Below are 24,608 nucleotides of genomic sequence, written 5' to 3' on the forward strand. Positions count from 1 at the left end.
CATCTATTCTTTATTTTATGCTTGTCCTCTTGTAACCACTTTTCTCATTCCCTGTCTTTTCTATCTTGATCGTCTTAATCTTCCCTTTGCCTTACTTCCTCTAAGTTTTCCCATCTAGCTTGAGTAATATCTGTCCTCCCATCCATTCATTCTGTACGAGTGTTAGCTCGTCAGCTTTGTCCTTCTCTCCTTTCCATCTCTTAATCTCTTGTTCTATGTCTGTCGATACAATCGATCACTTATGTTTCTCTTCTTTGTTTTGCAAGATCTTAAAGATCTCCTCTTTTCTCTTAGTCTTCTCTGGACTATCGTCACTGCTATAAGCAGGAGCTTCGTATATCGGATTACTATACCCCGTCATCTCTTTTAGTTCCTTTAACGGATATAATCCTATGTCTTCCATACTATCGCCTTTTACTTCAGGCGAGGAAAGGGGAGCAGAAGACTCAACACCGTCCTCCGTACACAGGTTAAGCATACATTCCTCAGGTGGTGGATCCTCTCTCTCTTCCTGATACATTTACAAAGCTCTAAAATAGCTAACCTCTTCTCCAATTTCTTCCCTGTGTATGCAGTATGCAAGTATGTGGTCATGTGTTGCAATACAGCTTTTGACAATGATTCCCCTTGTGGTCCTGGCATGAACATCTTGTGTGCTGTGCCCTTTACCCATTCTGCACTGTACCATTTGGGCTTGGGCATATGATTTGGCAACGTCTTACATAAATGTATCTAGGAAGTGATGTCTCCCATTGTGACGAGTCTCAATTGACTGTCAATACTTACTGGTGCTTACAAAAATACCTTTATTGAAAACAACAAATATGATCATGCTCCAATAATCGCTGCTCAAAACCTCTATTTTTCAATATCTCAGTCTACCTCTAGGTCGGTACCGAGAGTTTCCCTAGATAGTATAACCTTTTGATTTAGCTTTAGTTCTCACACAACTGATTGTGCCGCTCTTCGACACCTTTATTCAACCCAAATACATAAACAGATAAACTAGTTGACTCTTTACATTAAACCATGGTGATCACCTCATCATCTTGACCCAGAATGCAGATTATCTCCATATATGGATCTGTCCTGTATGTAGCCTATTTTACTCCGATTGGAGTCTTAAATAATCTCTTCTGAAGCCCCCATTACTTTTCCATTACTCATTAGTTACTTTTATTACTTCCACTTACTTTCCCGTTATTTTCCCGTTACTTTCTAAAGTACCACAATCCCATCCCCTTAGCTTGCCATTCCCCTTAGTCTACTCACCATTCGGCAATTCAGCTCGAGGTCTTCGGTATCGACTCCCTCAACCAATCGACCACTTTCACCTTCCATCCGCAAAGTGCCTATGGAAACCAGGTAGGGGTAAATTGGCCAGGTTGGTCAAACAGCACTTCCGTTCACCAAGCACAAGCCCTGCTGGATCAAATACAGTAGTAAAAACTGTCCACTTTTCTAGGAATTATATTCGTTGAAGCCATTTCTGGAATGTTAAAATCATTATATTCTTTATCTGTTAGAGGCACAATCCCAGAACAATCACCCAACCTTAAGTTAAAATCCCCTCATATTAATAGGTCAGAATGATTAAGACCATTATTTTTCGAATGTTCCATATCTAAAAGATTCATAACATCATGTCCCAAACCATGGCCTTGATGGGCATTACAAAAAATCCAAATTAGCATGCTACGAAACTAGCTAGCCCCGCCTTATTTCTACTGCTCTGTCTTTTTTTGCAGGAGAGAAAAGTTACCACAACCATCCAAAGATATCAGTGAAATTGGCTAATTCTCATGAAACAAAATAACATCCAACAGTAAAAAATAGGAAACAAATTCAGGGTCACCTAACTGTCCTCTCAAGTCAAGAACATTCCAGGAAACAAATCGGAAATGACAACCACAGACGTCAGAATTATTTAAGCTCTTAATTCAAGTGGAGGTCTAACATTTTTGTAAACAGGGACTCTGTGCTGTGCAGATAGCTATATCTGTGATGATCTTACTAATTCAATCTCCAATGTGGCTGGATTTAGATCCATAATATTGGTTACTGGTACATTATGTAAACTCTTTAAACCGATTTTACAAATCTCCTTTTTAAGGCACAGGGCTACTTTCAGAAGCTACAAATAATCATGTAAGTGGCAATGCTTAGCACAACTGTCCAAATACATTTACGTTCCCACATCTGAAAAGTCCTCCTGCTTGTCCCAGAGCAGATTTTGAAAACTAGGAAATGCAAAGGTGACTCTTATGCTATCCCCACCACAGTACATACAGTCAGATATAATGCTCATTAGAGGTTGTATTTTGTTAGCTTTTCCAACAATGCCTAAATGCCAGAAATGGCTGTTGAGAGGGTCCTACAATAATCATTCTTATTACCAGGAAAGCAACCTTTGGAGGTGCCTGTTCAATTATCTTACCTCCATCGGGAAACTATTCAAGTGTCCATTTGGTGAACTAAGCTAGTTTTGTATGGTGTTTGAGGTGTACTACCTACAATTTGCTTTATATTAGACCCCATGCCATGCCTATTGTAGGAAGATTGGTGGCTAGCGGTATCAACCAGCCACTTTATTGGCTTCCCTAATTTCAATGTATTCAAAAATCTGTCATCCAAAATAAAATCAATTTCTGTACACATATTCTAGGTTGACTTCAGCTGTGACAACATATTTGTTTGACTTGACAGCGCCGCCAAGTTCACAACAGCATCATCTTAATGATTGGGGCGAGACATCATGATTCATCAGTTGACTTGGCTTGGTTAGATTTTTAAGTAAATCAAGACTTTTTGAAGTAAGAATCTGATCCTGAATGCACTGTTCCGGTCTATATGTTGCCATTCAGAATAACTCATACATGACACTTCCACTCTTGGAGGCTGCAGATGCAGCAAGCCTCTAGAGTCAGCACTACTCAGGTCACGCGGGAAGGCCTTCTAATCCATCAGCCACCCAGAGTTAGAAATCTGAGTGAAAGTAATCATTTGGTTGTTGCCGAGGTTTCAATATTCCAGGAGACAAGAAAGGGGATATCTTTGAGCATTTGCAGTACCTTCATATGTGTTCTAAACAGACCGGCAGCGGCCAATATGGTGTTCTTTACGTTTTGTCTGCGCATGAAAGTCAAAGTTTTGAGAAGTGTTGTTTCCGATGTTTTAGTGTAGATTAATCTTTTGTTCTGTTATGCATTGAAGAAGTGAAGAAGCAGGTGTTTAGACTTTCCTGAATTTCCGATGTTAGCAGATTACCCTTGGTAGCACGTTCAGATGTTTGGCTACCTTTGAGGAAAAGGCAGAGCCTCTGTGTCTTTCTCCACAAAATCTTCTGGTTTCTAATAGTCATTGTTGGTCGAATGAGCTTCAAGTGTTCCTTGGATGATGCAGAGGGCCTTGAATATTAGTGAAGTCGGAACTGTGTTGAGCCTGTACCAACATATTATATTTGTCAATAGTTCTTCCCAGACTTTCATCTACCATGACCGTGTGTGTAAAATTCTGTGAAATACAGTGTAAAACTGTTGCTCCTTCCGGAAAACTGTTCTGTTGGGTTAGTATAGCTCAATGCTAATAATCCTAATCTTTTACTGAAGCATGCTTATCTTAATTTCACAGACATCAGGGGTACCATTCTTAGAGTGCCCCTCCTGTGTTTGAAGAAGACAAGAAGAGTCTTAGTAAGTGCTTTGCTGACAAAGAAAATGTAGCCCTATGTGTAAGATATTTATTTACTCTGAGATCATATATAGACATGAATCATTTAATGGAAAAAATAATACATTTCTGTGAATTAGCGTTGCATGCAGTTTCAAGGATCGAGCTGATATGGTGATTCGCTCACCATTGCTTGTGCATTGGCCGAAAAAGTGCAGGAGAAAGAAATAACTGATGCATCACAGACTGACCAGCTTGAAGCAGTATTCCACAAAAAAAAAGACTTACTAACAAATGGTGAGAGTCCAAACAAGACTAGAAGGCCAAGGATGAGGAACCATGGTAGAAGGGTCCACGCCATATCATCAATGACCAAGAGTGCCCCACATGGAACAAGTCTGTATTATGGTTAGTTATTTCACTAAAGCATGCCCAAAAGACAGAGTCACATGTTAACTGCACTGGAGGACATTGCTAACAGAGAGACCAATAGAGAAGGCGTCCATAAACAGTATTAGCAGCTGACATTGTGGGTGTGAAATTGCTATCTTGTGTCATGAACAGATTATGCCTAAAGTTCAATGTGAATCTCTGAATGATGAGATGCTGTTTATCTTTTACTAACAGTCTCTCCTTAAACAATGGATTCCTTCAATTTGACATATAAACTAATTGTTGGCTTTGGCAGTGCTTGTTTTGCTTTATATTGTGTTATTTAACATGTGTGTACTAAAACCCAAAACTGCCATCTGGCACTTTTTCATACCACAGACGTTTGTGAGCATGTGACACAAGGAACTACTACAAACCAGAATTCACACCGGAACTGTGTGAGGGAATGCAAATATATATCATAAAAGGCAGTGTTGGAGCATGCAGAGGGACCTGTGATCTGTCCCACAGTCATCTGCATTGACAACAGACTGTTAAAGAACACATGTTAAAGAACACATTGTGGGTGTTTGTTGAGGTAGAAGGCCTTCTTTCCACATGTAGGCTTAAGGCTATGAATTCTAGAAGTTCCCCGACGTTTTGCATCTGTAGCATGATATTGACCTATAAGAGCAGAGGCCTGGAGGGCAGTTGCAGTTCATTCCAGGGCTGTGAAGGTGTCTGCCTGTACCTTGTCTTGTAAGAAAAAGACAACTATCTCTGTATTTGCTACCAACCCAAACTGGTGTGTGAGTCTGGTTTCTCCAAAAACATTGAAGAGGGTCAGGTGTACAAACCCCATTGCATAGTCAGAGTTGATATATACCAAATCTGGCTGATGGTAGTCTCTGGGTTGGTGTCACCATTATTCCCTTAGACTGGAACAATCACATGGCACAGCAGGAAATAGTGTGAGTGAAGAAAGTGTACATCAGAAGCAAGGTGCTTGGAGGTATTTTTACTGAAGGGACTTTATCAGCCTTTGAGGTTCTGAATGACTACATATGGTTCTGATGAAGAAAGTGTGGCAAAACCTGACACTGGCCAAAAGAAACTCAAGGGAGAACAAAGTCTTCTATGCACTAGACCTGAATTTTTGCCGCAGTTTGGTTCAGTGATGTTTCGGTTCATAAACGTTAAACAGATTGAAAGTGAGTAAGAGACCTCAATCACCTCTGTATTAGCAGTATGAGCAGAGGGCAGGCTGTACTCTCCAGAGATGTGAGTCAGCGATGCATTCCCCTAAACAATAATAGAATGGTAAGTACCAACGTAAGGTGTCTATAAAAATATGAACTTTGTTCAACCACAAGTACCTATCAAAATCATTACAAACCCAGCCCAGTAAGACAAAAACTCAGCTCATGCAAACTAGGGGCCAAATTATGAGTTTGGCGGTGTAACCTTGGGTAATACCATGAAACTCAATTACCCTCAATGTAATTGAGTGTGAAGTAATGATGTAGTAACTAAAATGCACTGCATGATTATGAGTCCTCCATACTACCTAGTAATTCTCCATATTTGACAGGCATTGTACTCCATGGGGACATACAGTTTTTCTGCATGCAGTAATACTCTTGGGCATACCATCACGATTACCACATATTTGTGGCAGTAAGTACCTCCACTCATACGTAGGTGTTTTTGCTCGGGTTTTGAACCCATAATTAGGTGGAACAGTAAAACAGTCAGTATTTCAAAATATCATGTTAAGGTGGCCTGGTAAGTCCCAAATTACACAGAGATTCTGGAGCCAGATCAAACCAGACTCAATAACGAAAATAAAAGTCAAAGCCAAGCCTAACTATCATCAAAATAAAGCAGGGACATCATAGAAGCATATCATTCTTGGTGCTCTCAACATACTTATCAAAAGCAACAGTTTATATATTCCATATTAAACATAACTGACATCATACTGTAATCCTTGTTACCAAAACCTACGGGGAACGGGGATTGCATAATAGTGGTGACTACAAATACATTCAATAGGGATTACATTTCTGATTGGGTAATGCTTGCTTGATGGCTCCTATTGAGACCACCTCTAAATTGATAAAGTTAGAAAGACACATCTGTACAATTAACTATTGGTTTGCATAATACATAATAGGCGACCTAACATTAAGCATTCTGATTGGTTGGCTTCTTACGAACCAACCTTGGACAACTGACCCGTTGTCATGACATGAGCCAGACAGGAGAAAGGGGAGAGAGGTCCAAGGACTGCTTTAATTTGAATTAAAGAAGATAGCATTCCTCATTTCTAGGCCATGAGCCAGGGTGATCTCTTTGTATTTGGCCTTGTGTGGCAACTTATGTCTGGGGTTACATGCAATGAGTAAAGCAGGGGTCTTATCTGTGTTCATTGCTAATGATTAGACAGTGGTATTCAATTATAGGTCACGTGCGATGGGACCGTGTTTGGAATTATTTCACTCTGCATTTAATAGGATTTTAGCTAATATTAAGGTGAGTGTTATGGTTTCTTTTACCACTGTGGACACCTTTGAGGTATTCTTCATTATGTCCTTTGGCAAGCAAAGTCTGGTTGTATTCTTAATTAATCTGATAATATATTGCTTGCTTCTTGGGAATCGTTATCTTGTGCTTTTCTCTCTGCCTTTCCTATCCTCCGTTACTCATGGTAACCATGGCTTGGGTTTCCAGCTACAATCTGAGCCCTCCACAGATCTGTATATCTGTGGTTTCAACATTTTGTGTTATGTCGATGCCTTGAGGCCTTTGTCTATTTAAAATCCTGCTGCAGCTTCCATTTTGGAAAAGATGACTACCCATTACAGATGCATGTCTATGTTAGCGAGCTATATTTGTGTGTCATTCCTGTTGCATTCAACTTAAACATTGCTTATGTTAGTATTCTTTATGAATTATAGATGCCATATTAATTTCCTTCATGTATAAATGCATATATTACCCAGCTTGTGTGTTCTTCTTGTTCAGTAGACATTTGCTTTGTGTCTGATCCATGCACATATATTATTGCAACATTAGTTTTATTACTCTTGCCATTTGTAGCTCAGATTGTTCATATCCTGCTGTACCTGCCTGGGATAGGGGCAGTATGGTAGGCTTAGTGAGTAACGTTTCTCACCTGTGCAGTATTGAGCTGGGGGAGGGGCAGAAGCTATGGATTACATATTCATCTGCCTCTCAACAGTTTTTACCATGAACAAATGTTGAACTAGATTAACTATGATTTTGCTACCCGGGTTGTGGGTTGAGGGGTCCACTCTCGTCCAAGAGGCCAAGCATGCGAGGACGGTGGGGTGGCCACTCAGGTTGCCCATTGGGTGGAAATGTAGCCCAGGCTTCGGCATTCGACTGTCCGGCTGGACATTTGGATTCTTCAATTAACCCTGGAACAGCACAAACTGCTAGTAAGCCAAACAAGCAGCTGGCACTTTGGCAGGGCTGCTAGGGTCAAGGTCATGGTAATCGAAAATGGTTGATGTTAAAATATGTGAGGTCCCCATCAAGATAATTTTTCTGTAATAATGTGCGGCCTGTTTACCTCCAAAATTATGTAGCGCATTTTGCATAATACAATCTGTGTTTCATGAAGACATGAGCATTACAAGTGCATTCCTATGGAGGCACCGCCTTGGGCCTACAAGAGTGGTGCCATTTGGGACAGCCTCGTGGAGCATGGCATGGCCTTTGTCGCTGTTAGTGGAACTTCTGCTGGAACATCCAGGGGCACAATGGGAAGGGTTGCGACGATGGAATTTGAGTGTCTGTCCTTACCTGTATCCTGTGTGCTGCCACATAAAAAGATGCTGACCACTGTCTACATCTTACTTTCCGCTGCCCATGCCCAGAAAAAGAGGCCCACACACCTAACCCCTTATGGTTGCATTTGTTTATTTAGCTATTCACCGGGTTATCCGTCATGTTATGATAGTGTTCTGAAGATCGGTGTGTATATATATACTGTACTATTTGTCATGTCGTATTTCTGGTGTTGTTGATTGGAACCTACACAATGGATTATGGAAATGTCCTACCATGACCAAATGTTGAACTAGATGAACAATGATTTTGCTACCCGGGTTGTGGGTTGAGGGGTCTACTCTCATCCAGTAGGCCAAGCAGGCAGGGATGGTAGCAGTGGTTCCTCGGGTTGCCCATTGAGTGGAAATGTTGCCTAGGTTTGGGCGTTAAACTGTCTGGCTGGATATTTGGATTCTGCAATTAGCCCTGGAATAGCTCAGACAGCTAGTAGGCCAAACAGGCAGATGGCGGGTTGGCATGGCTGCTAGGGTCAAGGTCATGGTAACTGATTATGGTTGATGTTAAAATACGTGGGGTCCCTGTCATGATCTTTTTTCTGTCATAAAGTGTGGCCTGTTTACCTCCAAAAGTATGTAGTGCTTTTTGTATAATAGAATGTGTGTTTCATGAAGACATGGGTATTACGAGTGCACCCTGATTATTCGGAAGGCCAGCCGTCTCTTATTTTGCAGGACTGTCCCATGTTGGAGGACATTGTTCCATGCTGTACATTCCAATGTAATGACTATCTTCATTTAGCAGGGTCGACCCAGGCCACACTTTCGTGCCTACAGATTGAGCTACAGCCGCTGCTCTTCCTGTCTTGCAGTTTATTCTCTGAAACCCAGCCGATGCTTTGTAGGTGGGGCTGCGATGGTCATGCTTACAGTTAAAAACGAGACTATCACCTCCCAAGGACAAACCATTAGCATTGGATTTAAGCCAGGTGTCACAGTGTTAGCATCCCATTCATCAATTGCTTAAATAACGATTAGGGGAAGGCCAAAGGTTAATGATGACGCGATGTCATTGCTGCAATGCATGGAAGTTTCCCACAAAATGATTTTCGAAAGCTGGACGCCATAATTGCCAGATGACTTGACCAGTTGAAACAGCAAGGCAGGCATTGACATCTTCACATTTCCAAAAAACGTTCTGAGCCAGAATGTTATAATGGATTCTGCTGCTTTAGGAAAGCCACGGTAGTGTACTAATTACATCCTTTATGTTACCGTATGAAAAGCAATACATTGGGCCTCATTACGAGTTTGGAGGTAGCCATGCCATTATTAGAGGCATGGCTACCCCCAAACTCGGGTCCGGATCCCAATAAATGGGATTTACCATGCCATTCCGACATTTGCGGGCCCGGGCTCAATGGGAATGGGGAGGATGCTAACAATGGACCCGTTAATGATGGGTCAGTTGTTAGCATCCTGGTCTGTTCGCGGGTGCCGGTACGCATGTGTGGCCAGACCAGACGTGCATTCTGCCACCCGCGGGCAAACTCGTAATGTGGCGGCCCGGTATGAACGGTGCCGGTACCTTACCGGCACCATTCATACTGCGGCCGCCAGGGTCGTAATGAGGCTCATTGTCAATTATTAACATATTTCAACAAATAACAAGTCAACTGGCTATGGCTAACTATTTTGCTCATAGCGGGTTTGGGTTATCGATTAACTGGCAGGCTTACACACTTCTGGGGGCACTAACAATTTTGTGTCCCAACTGAACCTGCTTTATCTTCTGGTAGTCTGCATGCTAGGATGGTGTGAGGAAGGGTGGTGAGTTCTAGGTCCGGCTACAAATGACTCTGACAACTTCAAGTGAACTGTAAACTCTTTACTTGGTTTGGGCTTATTAAATACAGTTCTTAAGGCCAGGTAAGTCATGGGGAATATAGGACACCCACCGGTATCCTCTCTCAGGGCTTACATATTTACAACTGACAACCCTGGAACAGTCACTCATGGGTAAACATTCTCTGCTCTGCCTTCCAACTCAACATTCCACTCACTTGTACCAGATGCAGGCAGAGCTAATCATAACACATCTTCCCCCTATAGGGACAACCAACCATATTATACACCAAGAATTAACCAGTGGGAAATATCAGAAAAGGGAAAGCTCAAAGAGCATATATATAATAAAAATAATTGTCTGAGCCAGCAAAACTACTACTACCAAGCTAGCGCTCCAAGCAAAAGCTCTCACCTCACTGAACCAAGAACTAGCTAACACATAGCTACACCCCCACCAAATCAAAACAACTGTTCGACACCAGGGAACCAGCCCACAATCCGTCAAACATCCAAAACAACCAAACTACACTCACAACCATCTTCCTCTATCCACCATCAACGAAATGTGCAAAATAAAACACCATTCAGGGTTTCAAACCCACACGCAGCCTAAAGCAATACTAGCAGTACCCAAAACGTTTGCACCACTAATGCCAGGGATCTCAATCACCACCATATTTGACACCACTAGTGTCGGGAATCTCCATCCCCCTACAATATTTGACACCACCAGTGTCAGGAATCTCCATCCCCCCTACAATATTTGACACCACCAGTGTCGGGAATCTCAGCCCCCTACAATATTTGACACCACCAGTGTTGGGAATCTCCATCCCCCTACAATATTTGATACCACCAGTGTCAGGAATCTCCATCCCCCCTACAATATTTGACACCACTAGTGTCGGGAATCTGCGCCCCCTACAATATTTGACACCACCAGTGTCGGGAATCTCCATCCCCCTACAATATTTGACACCACCAGTGTCGGGAATCTCCATCCCCCTACAATATTTGATACCACCAGTGTCAGGAATCTCCATCCCCCCTACAATATTTGACACCACCAGTGTCGGGAATCTCCACCCCCTACAATATTTGACACCACCAGTGTCGGGAATCTCCATCCCCCTACAATATTTGACACCACCAGTGTCGGGAATCTCCATCCCTCCCACAATATTTGACACCACAAGTGTCGGGAATCTCCGCCCCTTACAATATTTCACACCACCAGTGTCGGGAATCTCAATCCCCCTACAATATTTGACATCACCAGTGTCGGGAATCTCATCCCTCCTTCCATTTGCACACAACCACACTCTCACAGAATCACATCACACACTTAGGCAATTTGCGCAAAGAATATTTGGAAAACAAGAGTATGCAACATCAATTGAGTCCAATATATTTAGCTTATAAAGTCCTTTGTGACGTTACCTATGAAAAAACAAGTCATTAACAACAACAGTGCAAATTAGGATGTTCTCACAAAACTCCACTACATTTCCTTATCAACAGAGGCCACAACATCCCACGGCATCCACTTATACCACTCACTACAAAACCCAAACAGGGGCCACCACAAATGCACATACCAACACAGTACGCACAAGTACTCATCATACACTTTGACCCAATTCAATGTAAAGTCGTAACAGGCCTCACATCACTCACTTAGTTTTGTCAACCATTACTTCTAAAACACCAGTAATGCAACCGCAGGACATTAACATTAAAATATGCACCATTACACGAAAACATATTTCATTTCATGACTTCCGCTGCAAAACCAATTTCACTTTCCATTTCAATAATTGGTGCAGAACTGTTAAAAAGTGTTCAAAACTGTTGTGCTGAAAAACCTCTAAGCCATAAATATCAAGCAGTCCAATGACATTCCTCCTGCTCCGTGCCGGCACCAACATTAAGAACGGACCTGGTAGAAGAAACACTAGGTACCGCAACCCTTTCATCGCCGACAACGAGTGAAACCACTTCACCTTTTTTGCTGCTCATTTCGCTGCGACCCATTTTAGTGCAGCACATGGTGAACCGAAAAGGCACCAAAAACCTCAGTGCGTTGCCTCTCTCATTTTCTAATTTTTTTTTCCTCAGTCAAATAATCATTCCGGCAAAATCATAACTCATGGCGTTTCCTCTCCAGTTTTCTTTATCTATTCGGATAACAGCTCCGGTAGCAGTACATTGCTCAACACCACCATAGAAGAAAGAACCTATCCATAAACAAATGCCACGTCATTGCGTCCCGGGACGCAGCTAGGTACTTTTTTGTTTCCTCAACCTCCTCCAACGTTCCACACGAGCGTTTGTTGCTGATAGTGATGACATCACAACAGCAGGGCCATTGCCGTCTCCCATAGCATTCCATGACACGTCATCATTCTGGTCGGTGTGGCGCTGCCCCGTGATGTAACACGCACGCAGCGGCATCACGTTGCTCGCCGCTGCGTGCTGCATAAATAAACGAGGCGTTCCCGGCCGCGGCAGAGCGACCGGGAAGCCCGAACTGACAAGACGTGTGTGTGAGTGTCTGTGGAGTGCGGGGGTTTACGGGACCGCATGGGGGCCACGACTGACCCCCCCAACAGTGGCGACGAGTGGATGCGGATGCCCGGGCCTGGCGGTGATCAATGTCACAATTTTTCTACATGGAAACGGATCGGACGGCATTTCGTTTCACGCCGTGGCTGCGGATCGCACACGCGGGTGGCGGCCATTTTGTCAACACGACCGTGGAACTTCTCCAAGCTCCGGTTTGGATGGGGAAGGTGATCCAGGTCTAATTTTTGGACAAACTGCTTGCAGGCAGTCTAACCTGCATATACATGCCCAATTTTCGATTTTTACTTCACATTTGGGCCTCCTACGTCGAGTGAGAGCAAGGAGAAGGGCTAAAATGGCAGAGCCTGCCTAGCCCAGTTTTTCTTTTTCTTCTTCAGTTCTTCAGCCATTTTTTGGAACTTTTACACCACTGGTGTTGCTGCAGTGGAGGGGCACTGTGCTTCTTCATCCTCTTCATCATCAGGCTGCTGTGGCCTCTTCTTCGTCCTCTTCATCATCAGGGCGGAGTACTGCAGTGGCGGATCCTCAAGTGGGCAGTCATCTTTTTTTAATTCATCAAAGCCGAAGGCAAGATTCCACCATACCCTCCCCAGGTTGGACTGTCGCTGTGCCTGTGGAAGGGGTATCCAGGTGTGTGGTGGTGGTGGGTGACTGAGTTGCACCCCCCAGGTCCTAGTGTGGGGGTGCCTGTGTGCTCAGGCCCATGAGTGGCGCTGGTGGGCAAGACAGTGGGCACCTTGCAGCCGCACCACTTCTCCGGGATGGTGTCCAAGCGGGAGGTCAACAACAAGCTCCTCAGGCTCCAGTGATTCCAGCTCTACAGCCAGTGGCCGCTCCACAGCTTCCCCCTCAACCCCAAGTAGGCGGTCAAGCTCTACTATCCGCTGAGCTATCCTCGTCCCGGAGGATAGATCAGCGGCAGCGTGCACGTCTTGGAAGCAAGACCACACGAAGCAACACAGGTTCGATCCCCGGGTCCACGCTTAGAAACCTCTGGGTGTTTAAGCGCGTTAAAAATACGCAACTAAGACAAAAAAAAAAAAAAAAAACAATTACGCAAATAAGAAGAAAAAAACAAACAATTCCTGTAACAGCGCCACGATGCCCATGGGCTATGTGAGCGCTTTATAAATGTAAAAATAAATAAAAAAAATAAAGCTCCTGTGCCTCAGGGGCCACCGGTCGTGCAGCCAGTTGCCCAGCCAGGACCTCCTATCATGGCCCAAGCGCGAGCCCATGCAGCCCTGCAGCCCTGCAGCCCATCCCAGAATTTGATGCATCAGGCCCGCCGTCCAGCATGGGGCTTAGGTGGAGGAGGTGAGTCGGTCGTCTCGACATGTACTTCCGGGCCGCCCAGGTGACGGATGTCGACAGCAGGGTGGCTACGATGCTGTACTCCGCTGGGCCGTCGGTCCAGGAAATTTTTGAGTCGCTTCCTGCGGGGGATGGCAGCTATGACGTATCCAAGGCGGCACTCCTGGCCCACTTCCTGCCCCTTGCCATCGTGGACTATGAGAGGTTTGTCATGCTGTCAGCCAAGCAAAAGGACAATGAAACATTGGACACTTTTTATGGACGCCTGCGTCGCCTCTCCCAGGGCTGTGCGTGGGGAGATGCGGAGGACATGATTCGCACAATGCTAATTCAGGCGTGCTCCTCAGGCAAACTCAGGAGGCAGGTCCTGAGAGAGCCGGGTATCACTCTGCCGCGCATCCTGGAACTGGCCCGCTGCCATGAGGTGGCAGAAGCTGGAGAAACTAAGATGGAGGTGGGATCCCGCTCAGTAAAGTCTGAGGAGGTGTGTGCTATGTGGCATGGTGGTAGAGGAGTGAGAAGACCTGGGGTGGGACCCCGGGACAGAGCAGGGAGAGCGGGGGAATCGTGCCAGAAGTGCGGATACAACCTCCCTCACCCAACGGAGTGTCCGGCAGCTGGAAAGACATATGGTAGGTGTGGCCTGCCTGACAATTTTTCGAGAGTATGCAGGGCTGCCCTGCCTGTGTTGGTACCGAGAGAACAGGCTCGAGTTTGGGTCCCGCGCCAGAACCGCCCACCGAATGTGGCCCAGGTGGACCAGGGCGGGGAGGATGCCCAGGAGGAGGAGGCAGAGGAGGATGAAGAGAACATTTTCTTTGTCTCCAGTGTGGAGGTCCTAAAAGGAAAGAACAGAAGGCAGCCGAGGTGTGTGGTTGAGATCAATCATTTGCCGGTCCCGGTGCTGGTGGACACGGGAGCCTCGGTCAATGTGATGGCAAGGGGGCACTACGATACCCTTGAGTCCCCCCCGAAGCTGCTCACACCGAGGACCCGCATATTTGCATTTGGAGGACTGGAACTGATACCACTGGACGGTGCCTTCGTAGCGAAGGTGGAGCATGAGGGCTCGCAGATCAAAGCCCGGTTCTACGTGACGCCCGTGAGCAACAACACTCTGCTAAACTGTGCGGCTGCGGAGGCCCTCGGAATTGTCAGATTCGCATACTCGGTGTATCTCGAAGACATCAATGACTTGCTCGATAAATATGCCTCCCTCTTCAAGGGCATTGGAAGGATGACTGGTGATCCAGTGCGGTTACATATCGACGAGTCTGTGCAGCCCGTTGCCCTGAAACACCGGAGGGTACCGTTCCATCTCAGGGAGCAGGTAGATGAGGAGCTGGACAACCTGGTGAATTTGGACATTATTGAAAAGGTATAGGGCCCCACTCCTTGGGTATCCCCGATTGTTGTGGCTAGGAAGCCCAAGCAACCTGACTCTGTCCGCATCTGTGTAGACATGAGTCTCCCCAACAAGGCCATTAAGAGGGAGCGGCATCTCACCCCCACCATCGATGACATTATTGCGGAAGTGCAAGGGGCTCGGTTCTTCTCCAAATTAGATCTCCGAGCGGGATATCACCAGGTCGTTCTCCATCCGGAGTCTCGGTATATCACCACCTTCACCACTCACCGGGGGCTCTACCGATACAAGAGACTCAGCTTCGGAGTATCATCGGCTGCAGAGGTTTTTCAGAACATTATTCGAGGTGCCCTCGCAGATCTGGAGGGTGTCTTAAACATCAGCGATGATATTCTGGTGTTCGCAAAGACCAAGGTGGACCATCTGAGAAAGCTGGGGAAGACCTTTGAGAGACTGCAATCGCTAGGTCTCACCCTCCACAGGGACAAGTGTGAGCTCCTGCGCCCTTCCATCGAATTCTTCAGATTTGTTTTTAAAGAAGGGGATGTGTCATCGGAGATCGTTGTAGACACCAGTCCATTTGGTCTAGGGGCCGTCTTAACTCAGGTGGACCGGGACGGGAGCATCCAGCCAGTGGCCTATGCCAGCAAAGCGCTCTCTGAAACTGAACAAAGATACTCGCAGATTGAGCGTGAGGCTCTGGCGGTCCTCTGGGGCTGCATACACTTTCGGCTCTACATCTTGGGGCGTCCAGTGACGGTGGTGACGGACCACAAGTGCCTGCTGCCCATTCTGGCAGGGTCATCCTCCAAGCCACCGGCCAGAATCGAGAGGTGGATGCTTGCCATTCTCGAATACGGAGTGACACTGGTGTACCGGCCAGGGGCCAACAACGCAGCGGACTATCTCTCAAGACATCCGGGAGTGCGTGGGGGAGAGGAGTATGACACCTGCAAGGAGGAAGCTGACGATCACGTCCGGATGGTGGTGGAGGCGGCCACGCCGAACGCATTACTCTCTCAGAGCTGGAAGCGGCAGCTGCCAAGGACGAATGCTTCAAGATCCTCCAGCACTCCATGCAGCACGGCTCCTGGAAGTCTGTCCTATAATCCCTGGCGGGGCGGACCCAGGAGGCCAAGACAGCACTCGAGCAGCTGTGGAAGGTTAAGGAAGAACTCTCATTCTCAGCGTCTGGCCTGCTGCTGCGAGGTGACCGGATCGTGGTCCCCCAGTCCAAGGTACAAGACGTGATCGCTCTGACTCACCATGGGCCCCAGGGCGCCGCCAAGACTAAGGTCAGGCTGCGTCTGAAGGTTTGGTTTCCTGAACTGGAGCGGAAGGTCGATGACTTTGTGGCGGCCTGCATATGGTGCCAGGCGGCGTCTCCCTTACAGCGAGAGCCCGCAATTGAAGCGATGCCCCGGGGCACGCGGCCGTGGGAGGTCATCCATGCAGACTTTGGGTCAACATCTGTGGGCACCCACTTTCTGGCAATCGTGGACGAATATTCACGATATCCGGAGGTGGAGTTTGTCGAATCGGTGGCCTTCGAGCATGTGGTCGTGGCTGTGGAGAAGGTGTTCGCAGCTCATGGTTTTCCCCACACCTTGTGCTCAGACAACAGATCGCCGTTCCAGAGTGAGTGTTTTGCGGAACTCATGGAGAGCTGCGGGGTCCAGCACAGAAAGGTATCCCCATTGTGGCACAGGGAAAACGGAGATGCTGAGAGACTGATGCGGACACTCAACAAGACTTTCATGATCGCCCAGGGACAAGGAAAGTCACTACAGCGAGCCCTGTATCAGTTTCTAAGGGTGTACCGCAACACCCCTCATGCATCCACGGGGGTCGCTCCGGCAGAGGCCCTGTTCTAGCGATGCCCCCGGGGACTACTGCCCGAGGTCGGAGAGAAGGAACCCGGGGTGATTGACAGTCAACAGGTCGAGGCAGACCGGCGGGTGAGGATTGAGCAGGAAAACCTGCGAAGAGGGCTCCGCCCCCAGCGGCTGGAACTGGGGGATGAAGTCCTCATCCGTAATCGACACCCCCACGGAAAGCTGTCGCTCCCCTATGAGCCGGAGCCGTTGGATGTAGTGGCCGTAAAGGGATCCATGGTAACGGCATCCGACGGAAGGTCCGCTGTCACCCGGAATGTCAGCTTCTTCAAGAAACTGGGTGACTCATGAACTGAACCGCCACTGGAACCAGACGTGGGGGAGATACCGGAGGACGGAGGAGGTCCCTCCAGCACCCCTGCATCCCCTGCCCGGGAGACGCCTGCTGAAAGACTTCACGTGCCGGAGGTGAGCGGGAGGTACCCCCAGAGGGCTGGGCGAGGGAAACCCGCTTACCTCAGCGATTATATTTTGGGACTGTTGGTTAACCAACCTGAGTAAGGGGATCCGGGTGGTTGACAATAAAGGGGTTTGGGCAAGTTGTGTTGTTAAGTGAAACAGTTTATGTGTTTGTGTGGCTTGCAGTGTGTGTTCAAAGTGTTACGTGTTCTCCCGGAAAAAGGAGGAGTGTGGCGCTGCCCCGTGACGCACGCGGCGGCGTGACGTTGCATGCCGTTGCGTGCTGCATAAATAAACAGGGCTTTCCCGGCCGCGGCAGAGCGACCGGGAAGCCCGAACTGACAAAACGTGTGTGTGAGTGTATGTGCAGTGCAGGGGCTTACGGGACCGCATGGGGGCCCCGACCGACCCCCAACAGTCGGGACACCCAGGAAAGCGGAGTTCCTGGCACAAACGAACTTCATTGGAACTCGCTCACTCCACAGCTATGGACTGCAATCACTTCTCAGAACAGCGTTGTCCCACAACCCTGCGCTCCGATTCCACTTTGCACGCACAACAAGACCCAGGTAGGTAAAAATACTTTAGCATCCACCAGGGGGCGCGAGATGTGCTGAAGCATCTCAGCTTGTCTCCTCCGAAGGGCACCGTTCGAGGGTCTTGAGCCCCCCCCAGCACCCCCAGAGTGAGGAGTAAACCATACCCCCACCTTGCCATCATTGGTGGGCACATCACCCCGAAATTTGAACTTCCACGGTGGAGCCGCTGTGAAACCGCGACCTGTTGTAGTTTGGAGGGAGAGTGACCCCTCCCCCCTTCGGCGCCGCGGCTCCACGAGAAACTACGTGGAGCCCGTGCTTGAGAGCGGCCTGTGACTAGGCCGAGTGACGCTGGCTGGCGCCTTCCCCCTTCTCCCCCGAGGGAGGTAGTGGTGGCAGGGCGCACCCTTGATGTAGATGGACCCGCTCTCCCTGGGGCAGACGCAAGCCCCCTGCAATGTCTGGGGAGGGCCCGGAGCGGTGCTGCTGGGTCCCCCTGTGCCTGGAGAGCCGCCGCGAGGCCCGCGGAGAGCGGGATCGGGCAGAGTAAGAGAGCCCCCGCCGAGGGTTTACTGCGCCGTGAGAGGCACGAAAGCGGAGAGCTTGGACCTGGCCCCGAGGTGCGGGGACGGCCGGCGGGGCCCTTCCCCTGGCCCGCTCAGATCGGATGCAGCATCAACCCTACGGGGTGGCACCAGCGAGCCCATGAGGTGAGGAGACCACGGCGGGACCCGAACGGCACCCTGTGGACCCCCAAGATCATGGGAGGAAACGGAGCAACACAGGGGTGGTCCACTACCCCTTCCATTGAACCAGGAGGGGTATTGAGGGAGTCTCCTTGCGTCTGCGGGACCCCCCGGGGAAAAAACTGCCAGTCATATACAGCATAGACTCTTTGCGACCAATTCTTTGGGCATCTCCCGCCTGGCTGGGGTGGAGAGCCCATTTGTAGGACAAGGAAAGACGCAGAAGTGCGGGTACGAGGTGGCGGTGCATTCTGCACCTATGAGGGGGAACCCGTGAGAGACCAGGACCTCCTGCGTAGCGTCTTTGCTCCCTGTGCTTCCAGAGTGATCGACCCCTGCCCCGAGCGAAGCCGGCGGTGAGGCCCCCTGAACACACGCTTTTTGGAGGCAGACCCCTCGAGTCAGAGATGTCCGGGGGGGGCCTATGAGCTGGAAGGAGGCACTACAGAGATTTCGTCATCCGTCCCCAGGCCCCCAAGTACGTCCTGAAATGGCGGCACAGACACACCAGGAAGCTGTGGACACCAGCACTGTCACCAGGGGCATGGCGGCCCTCCTGGAGGATATCAGAGGCTTCAGGGCAGATATAGCGCTGCGACTGGACACCCTGGACAAGAAAGTTGACAAAATAGATGATAGAGTTCTTGCGCTCGAGAATAACACCGCTTCAACGATATCTTCGAGACCCAATTCGATATGCGCCTTGCGGAGCTTGAAAGGAGGGAAGAGAAATGCTCCTTGAAGTTGGATGACTTAGAGAACAGGGTACGTCGGTGTAACTTGCGCTTTCTAGGTTTCCCGGAGCACGAAGGTGAAACGCAAGCGGACATCAATAAAGCTGTTAGCGCAGTGGTCGGTTTGCTGTTCGGAGGGGCCAACACGAATGTGCCCACCTTCGACAGGGCCCACAGAGCTGGCGCATCCTCCAGAGGCCCCAGGTCCATTCTTGTTCGCTTTCACTATTTTGCTGAGAAAAGCAAGATTCTTGAATTGGCTCGCAAGACAGGCCAGTGGAGTGGGAAGGGGCCCAAATCTCAATCTATCAGGATCTGTCAGCTTTTACATTGGCAAGGCGCCGACTATGCTCTCCACTGACAAAAATGCTCCAGTCCAAGGGGGTCCGGTACAGGTGGGGGTACCCCTTCTCACTCTCTTCTGAGTTTGAAGGCTATAAGTATGCCCTGGTGATGAAGGATGACATCCAGAGAGTGTCAGGCGAACTATTGGCCGGTCCGAATATGGAGCTGGGTGACCAGGAGGGTGAGCGAGCTCCGACAGGCCCAAAAGGGACCAGGGCCCCAAGGGAAAGATGCAGGGTTCGAGGCCAAAGGAAGTTCAGAAGATTGGCCCCGGCATCCCCGGGGCTCCCGGACACATGAAAGGGACCATGGTGATCAATGAAAAAGCCTGCAATCGACTTTGTGAGTGGATGGGGGAAACAATTGTTTATACCCAGGGACGACCTTGGGGGTGGGGGGGAGCTCGAATTGTTGTTAATCAAGAGTTATTGAGCCCGGAGGGGGAGACAATGGTGGCCTGGTTGGCGATAGAATGACACCAATGACCTGCCAGGCAATCAGGGGGGAGGGGGAAGGAGGGGGGAAAGTAAGGGGGTTGGGATGTTGGGGTTACAGTTATGGAATGCCAAGTTTTGGGGTCTACTACGCACCCCCAGGGCTTTCACGAGCCTCTAATGGGGTGGGCAAGCACTGTGGGAGCAGGAACTGTTGCTGTTTTTCGAGGGGAGCTACAAGCTTTTATCAGTGTATTAATGGATGATTTGCTCCAATACTTGACAGTGGGATCGTTAAATGTGCAGGGGCTCAACTCACCTACAAAGAGGTTGTTGTTGGTGCGGGAATTTGCAAGGCTCCGGCTTCACTTCTTATTTGTACAGGAAACTCACTGGGTTCGGGGCAAGGAACCAAAGCTCAGGGCTAAAACTATTGATCAGGTATTCACAGCATCTTCTCAGGCAAAGAAGCGAGGAGTAGCTTTGGTGGTATCCCCCGGGGCCCATTTTGTGTTTAAAGCTTTGAAATCAGATCCAGATGGACGATATCTCATGGTTAAGGGGGAGGTGCGGGTCGGCTGTTTACTCTGGTGTGTATTTATGCCCCGAATGAAGCACAAGATGCCTTCTGGGTTGGAATGAAAGAAATAATAATATCATTCTTGGAGGGTACCCTATTGGTTGGTGGAGATTTTAATATGGTTCTATGCCCCGAGAGGGATAGGAAATCTGCTAAACCCTGCCCGAACATGCGCCTTCACGAGAGACTCGCTGTGGCCTTTCGCGAAGTGAACAGGGAACTGGGCCTGAGTGACACATGCACCTGCAAGCAGGGTCAAAATCCCGACTATACTTTTTACTCAAGGCCTCATGCAGCTTTCTCCCGTATTGACTACATTTTGGTTGAGACTTTGCTTCAGCAGGAGGTCACTGACTCGGGAGTGGAGATTGTCCCCTCGACTGACCACGACATGGTGAAAATTAGACTGGGTCTCCCCCCTGCCCCAGCAGTAGGTTCCCGGTGGAGGTGTAATGACCTTCTTCTACAGGACAAAGAGGTTCGCCAATCCCTTCTGGTGGCCATAGAGGACTATTTTTCCCTCAATGATAATGGTGAGGTTGGGGTCATGGGAGTATGGGAGGCATTTAAGGCTACTATTAGAGGCACCCTCATTGGGATAGGGTCGGGGAAAAAGAGGGAAAGAGCCCGGGAGGAGAAATCACTAAGGGAAAAGATAGAAGCTATACAACCAGGGGGGAAATTAAAAACACAGATGTTCCCTGGGAAATGGGAGGAATTGCAGAGGTTACGAACCAAGTTAGCAGACCTCCTTGTGGGACAGACTGAGAAGAAACTCTCTTTCTTAAAACAGAAATATATGGAAAAGGGGGAAAAGGCGGATAGGATACTGGCTTGGAGGCTTCGTGAGTTCAGAAACAGCAGAAGGGTTAATTCCATCCACACCCCGGTAGGGGACTCGACAGTGCGGGATAGTAAAATCGTGGAACAATTTAGGCGATATTATGTAAGGCTGTATAGCTCGGAATACGTGGGTGATGTGAACGAGGTTGACAGCTTTCTCGACTCCCTCCCGATTCCGGGCCTCCACCCTGACAAAGCTGAGTTACTGGAGCTGCCCATAACCCCACAAGAAATAATAGATACCATATCCTCGCTGAAAAGCGGAACAGCCCCAGGGGACGATGGCTACACAGTCAAGTTTTATAAAACATATCGGTCCACGCTTGCCCCATTCATGGCCAAGATGTTCAACGCCGCATTGAATCAGGGCTCCCTCCCATCCACGATGATGTTGGCTTTGATTGTAGTGCTCCCTAAGGAGGGAAAGGATCCCGCCCATTGCCAATAATATCGCCCCATTTCCCTTCTTAACACTGATATTAAAATCCTGGCTAAACTCCTAGCAAATAGATTGGCGAAACTCCTCCCTTCCCTAGTACATGGTGATCAGGTGGGTTTTGTTTCGGGGCGCCAGGGATCAGACAACATTAGGAAAACCCTCGATCTCATGCATGAAGCTTCAAAACAGGAGGTGGAAGGCTACCTTCTTTCGTTAGACTCAGAAAAGGCCTTCGACCGTGTCGAGTGGCCTTACATGGGCAGAGTTCTCCGCAAGATGGGGTTGGGAGACAACTTCTGTGGGTGGATCGCAGCACTTTACTACTGCCCCTCAGCGAGAGTATTGGTCAACGGAGGCACCTCAGAGCCGTTCTCCCTCTCCAGGGGCACCCGACAGGGATGTCCCCTTTCTCCTCTTTTATATGCTTTGGCGATGGAACCCCTGGCTATAGCAGTCAGGACAGACCAGGAGATCACGGGGATAAGGTGTGGCGACTGCGACTTTAAACTATCCTTGTTCGCAGATGATATCCTGGGCTACCTAACCAACCTCCGGGTCTCCCTACCACGGTTATTTGATCTCATACACTACTTCGGCTCCTTCTCGGGGCTGAAGGTAAATACGTCCAAGTCTAGCATAATGCCCATGGGTCCAGGGGAACATGAGATTGAGGGCAGCACCGAAATACTGGGGGTAAGAATAGAGCGGGAATCCACCAGATACCTGGGCACCACCATCCCCAGCGACCTCTCCCAACTATACCAATGCAATTTCCCAGGGATCTTGGCTCAGGTTAGTAGCGACCTTAAACGATGGGCTCCCCTTACACTCTCCTGGCTGGGGCGCATGGTTACGGTGAAGATGAATATCTTGCCCCGCCTCCTTTATCTCTTTGCGGCGCTCCCTGTGGTGTTACCCGAGGCCTTTTTTGAGGTACTCCAATCCCGGGTCCTCCAATTTATCTGGAATGGCAAAAGGACGAGAGTCAAGACTTCTACTTTGACCCTTCCAAAGTCAGATGGTGGGTTCGGTCTCCCGGACTTCAGGCTTTACTATAAAGCAGCCCAGCTCCGAGTGATGTTGGAACATATGAGGGATGATATGGGAACATATTGGACATATATTGAGGACATTCATGCCCACCCGAGAAAAGTTAGAGACCTTTTGTGGGCCCCCCCCTAGGGTTCTCCCCCCACATCTCAGAACTCATCCCACCTTGGCGGCCCTCTGGGCGGTTTGGAAGCCTAACGCCGCAAACAAACAACTATCCTCTTGGCCATCCCCCCTGACTTTGCTCTGGGGCCCCCCTATTGATCTGGGCTCCAAGGGATTCCGAGACACCCAATCTTGGTCAGACATGGGCCTGGAGAGAATCTCTCAATTGTATCATGAGGAGGGCTTTATAGAATATGACAAACTGACCGAAGCATTGGCGGACAACCCTCCCTCAGTCTTCGAATACCTACGCTTGAAGGGGATCTTGACCCACCCTCGCTGGGCAGATCGTCTCAAACGCCCCCTCACCCCTTTCGAGACTATCCTGGCCAAAAGCACAACTCGGAGGGGCTCCTTATCTATGTTCTATAGCGTCTTGATAACAGCGGACCTGGAGGGTAGACAACCTTTCAAAAAGATCTGGGAAACTAGGCTGGGCATGCCTCTGGATGACCATACGTGGAGGGCAATTTTTTAATGCATTTTCATGGGTTCTCTGTATACGGCTGCTATGGAACATAACTTCAAAATTCTCCATTCATGGCACTGCCCCCCGGCCACCCTGTCCAAAATGTTTAGGGATGTATCCCCCTTTTGCCCCAGAGGGTGTCACCAACGGGGCACATGGTTTCATCTGTGGTGGGAATGCCCAGTCATTCAGGTTTATTGGTTGGAACTACTTAGCTGGATTAAGGAAATTGAGGGGTTCTGCCCGACCTTACTGCCATTGGAAATCCTCCTGGGCACCCCCAAACCGGAGACAGAACTGAATGCATTCCCTAAGGTCATTGGGGCCATGTTGAGAGCGGGGAGGCTAGCGCTCGCCCAAAAGTGGAAAAGTGCATTGGCCCTGTCCAAAGAGGAATGGCTCTGCAAACTCAGGTCGATTTTCATATATGAAAAGCTTACCGCAATAACGAACGACACCATGATGGACTTTGTGCAAGAATGGACTGCAGTTCTTCTCCATGAGGATTGTATTTCAATGCGCCTGTAGGCTGTATCTTAGGTTGCCTCCACAAGATGCCTATCTCCATTCTTCCTTGAGACTGTGATTGTTTCCCTCCGGTTAATTCACAAGCTGAACCCACTGTGTCAAGTGATTTGTCTAATTGGTACTTGGCAAGCAATCGTTCTCCCCAGAGCTATTATTGTTCGTGAACTCTCAAAACTTGGTATGTTGAAATTGGGCTAGGGTGGGGGGGAGGAGGGTGGTGGGAAGGGAGTTATTATTGGAAAAACTGACAACTTGTTTCTCTTTTTGTGTCTTACTGGTGGAACGGACCGTTTCATTCAGCCCTATATGTATGTTGTCAATAAAAATACATTGTTAAAAAAAAAATAATACTTTAGCGCTCTGAAAGTGATATCTCCCAAGATACTTTGAAAATACTTATTACTCCTTATTAGTCAATGGTCCTCTCAGACCCCCTCCCTCTGCAGCACTCCATAGCCTCCATAGGGCATCC

The 24,608-nt window shown here is 48.4% G+C and overlaps 1 long non-coding RNA gene across 1 annotated transcript in view; it reads right to left on the minus strand.

Moving 5' to 3' along the window:
* The window catches only part of LOC138498641 (uncharacterized), a 197,207-nt gene that overhangs the window by 52,727 nt on the left and 119,872 nt on the right, over positions 1 to 24,608 (minus strand). Inside the window, exon 2 of the long non-coding RNA XR_011278803.1 lies at positions 1,273 to 1,352. This is a non-coding gene — a long non-coding RNA (uncharacterized lncRNA). The remainder of the gene's footprint in view (positions 1 to 1,272; positions 1,353 to 24,608) is intronic.

This window comes from Ambystoma mexicanum, chromosome 5q, assembly GCF_040938575.1.
Source record: "Ambystoma mexicanum isolate Mex_15411 chromosome 5q, UKY_AmexF1_1, whole genome shotgun sequence".
In the NCBI taxonomy this organism is placed as follows: domain Eukaryota; kingdom Metazoa; phylum Chordata; class Amphibia; order Caudata; family Ambystomatidae; genus Ambystoma; species Ambystoma mexicanum.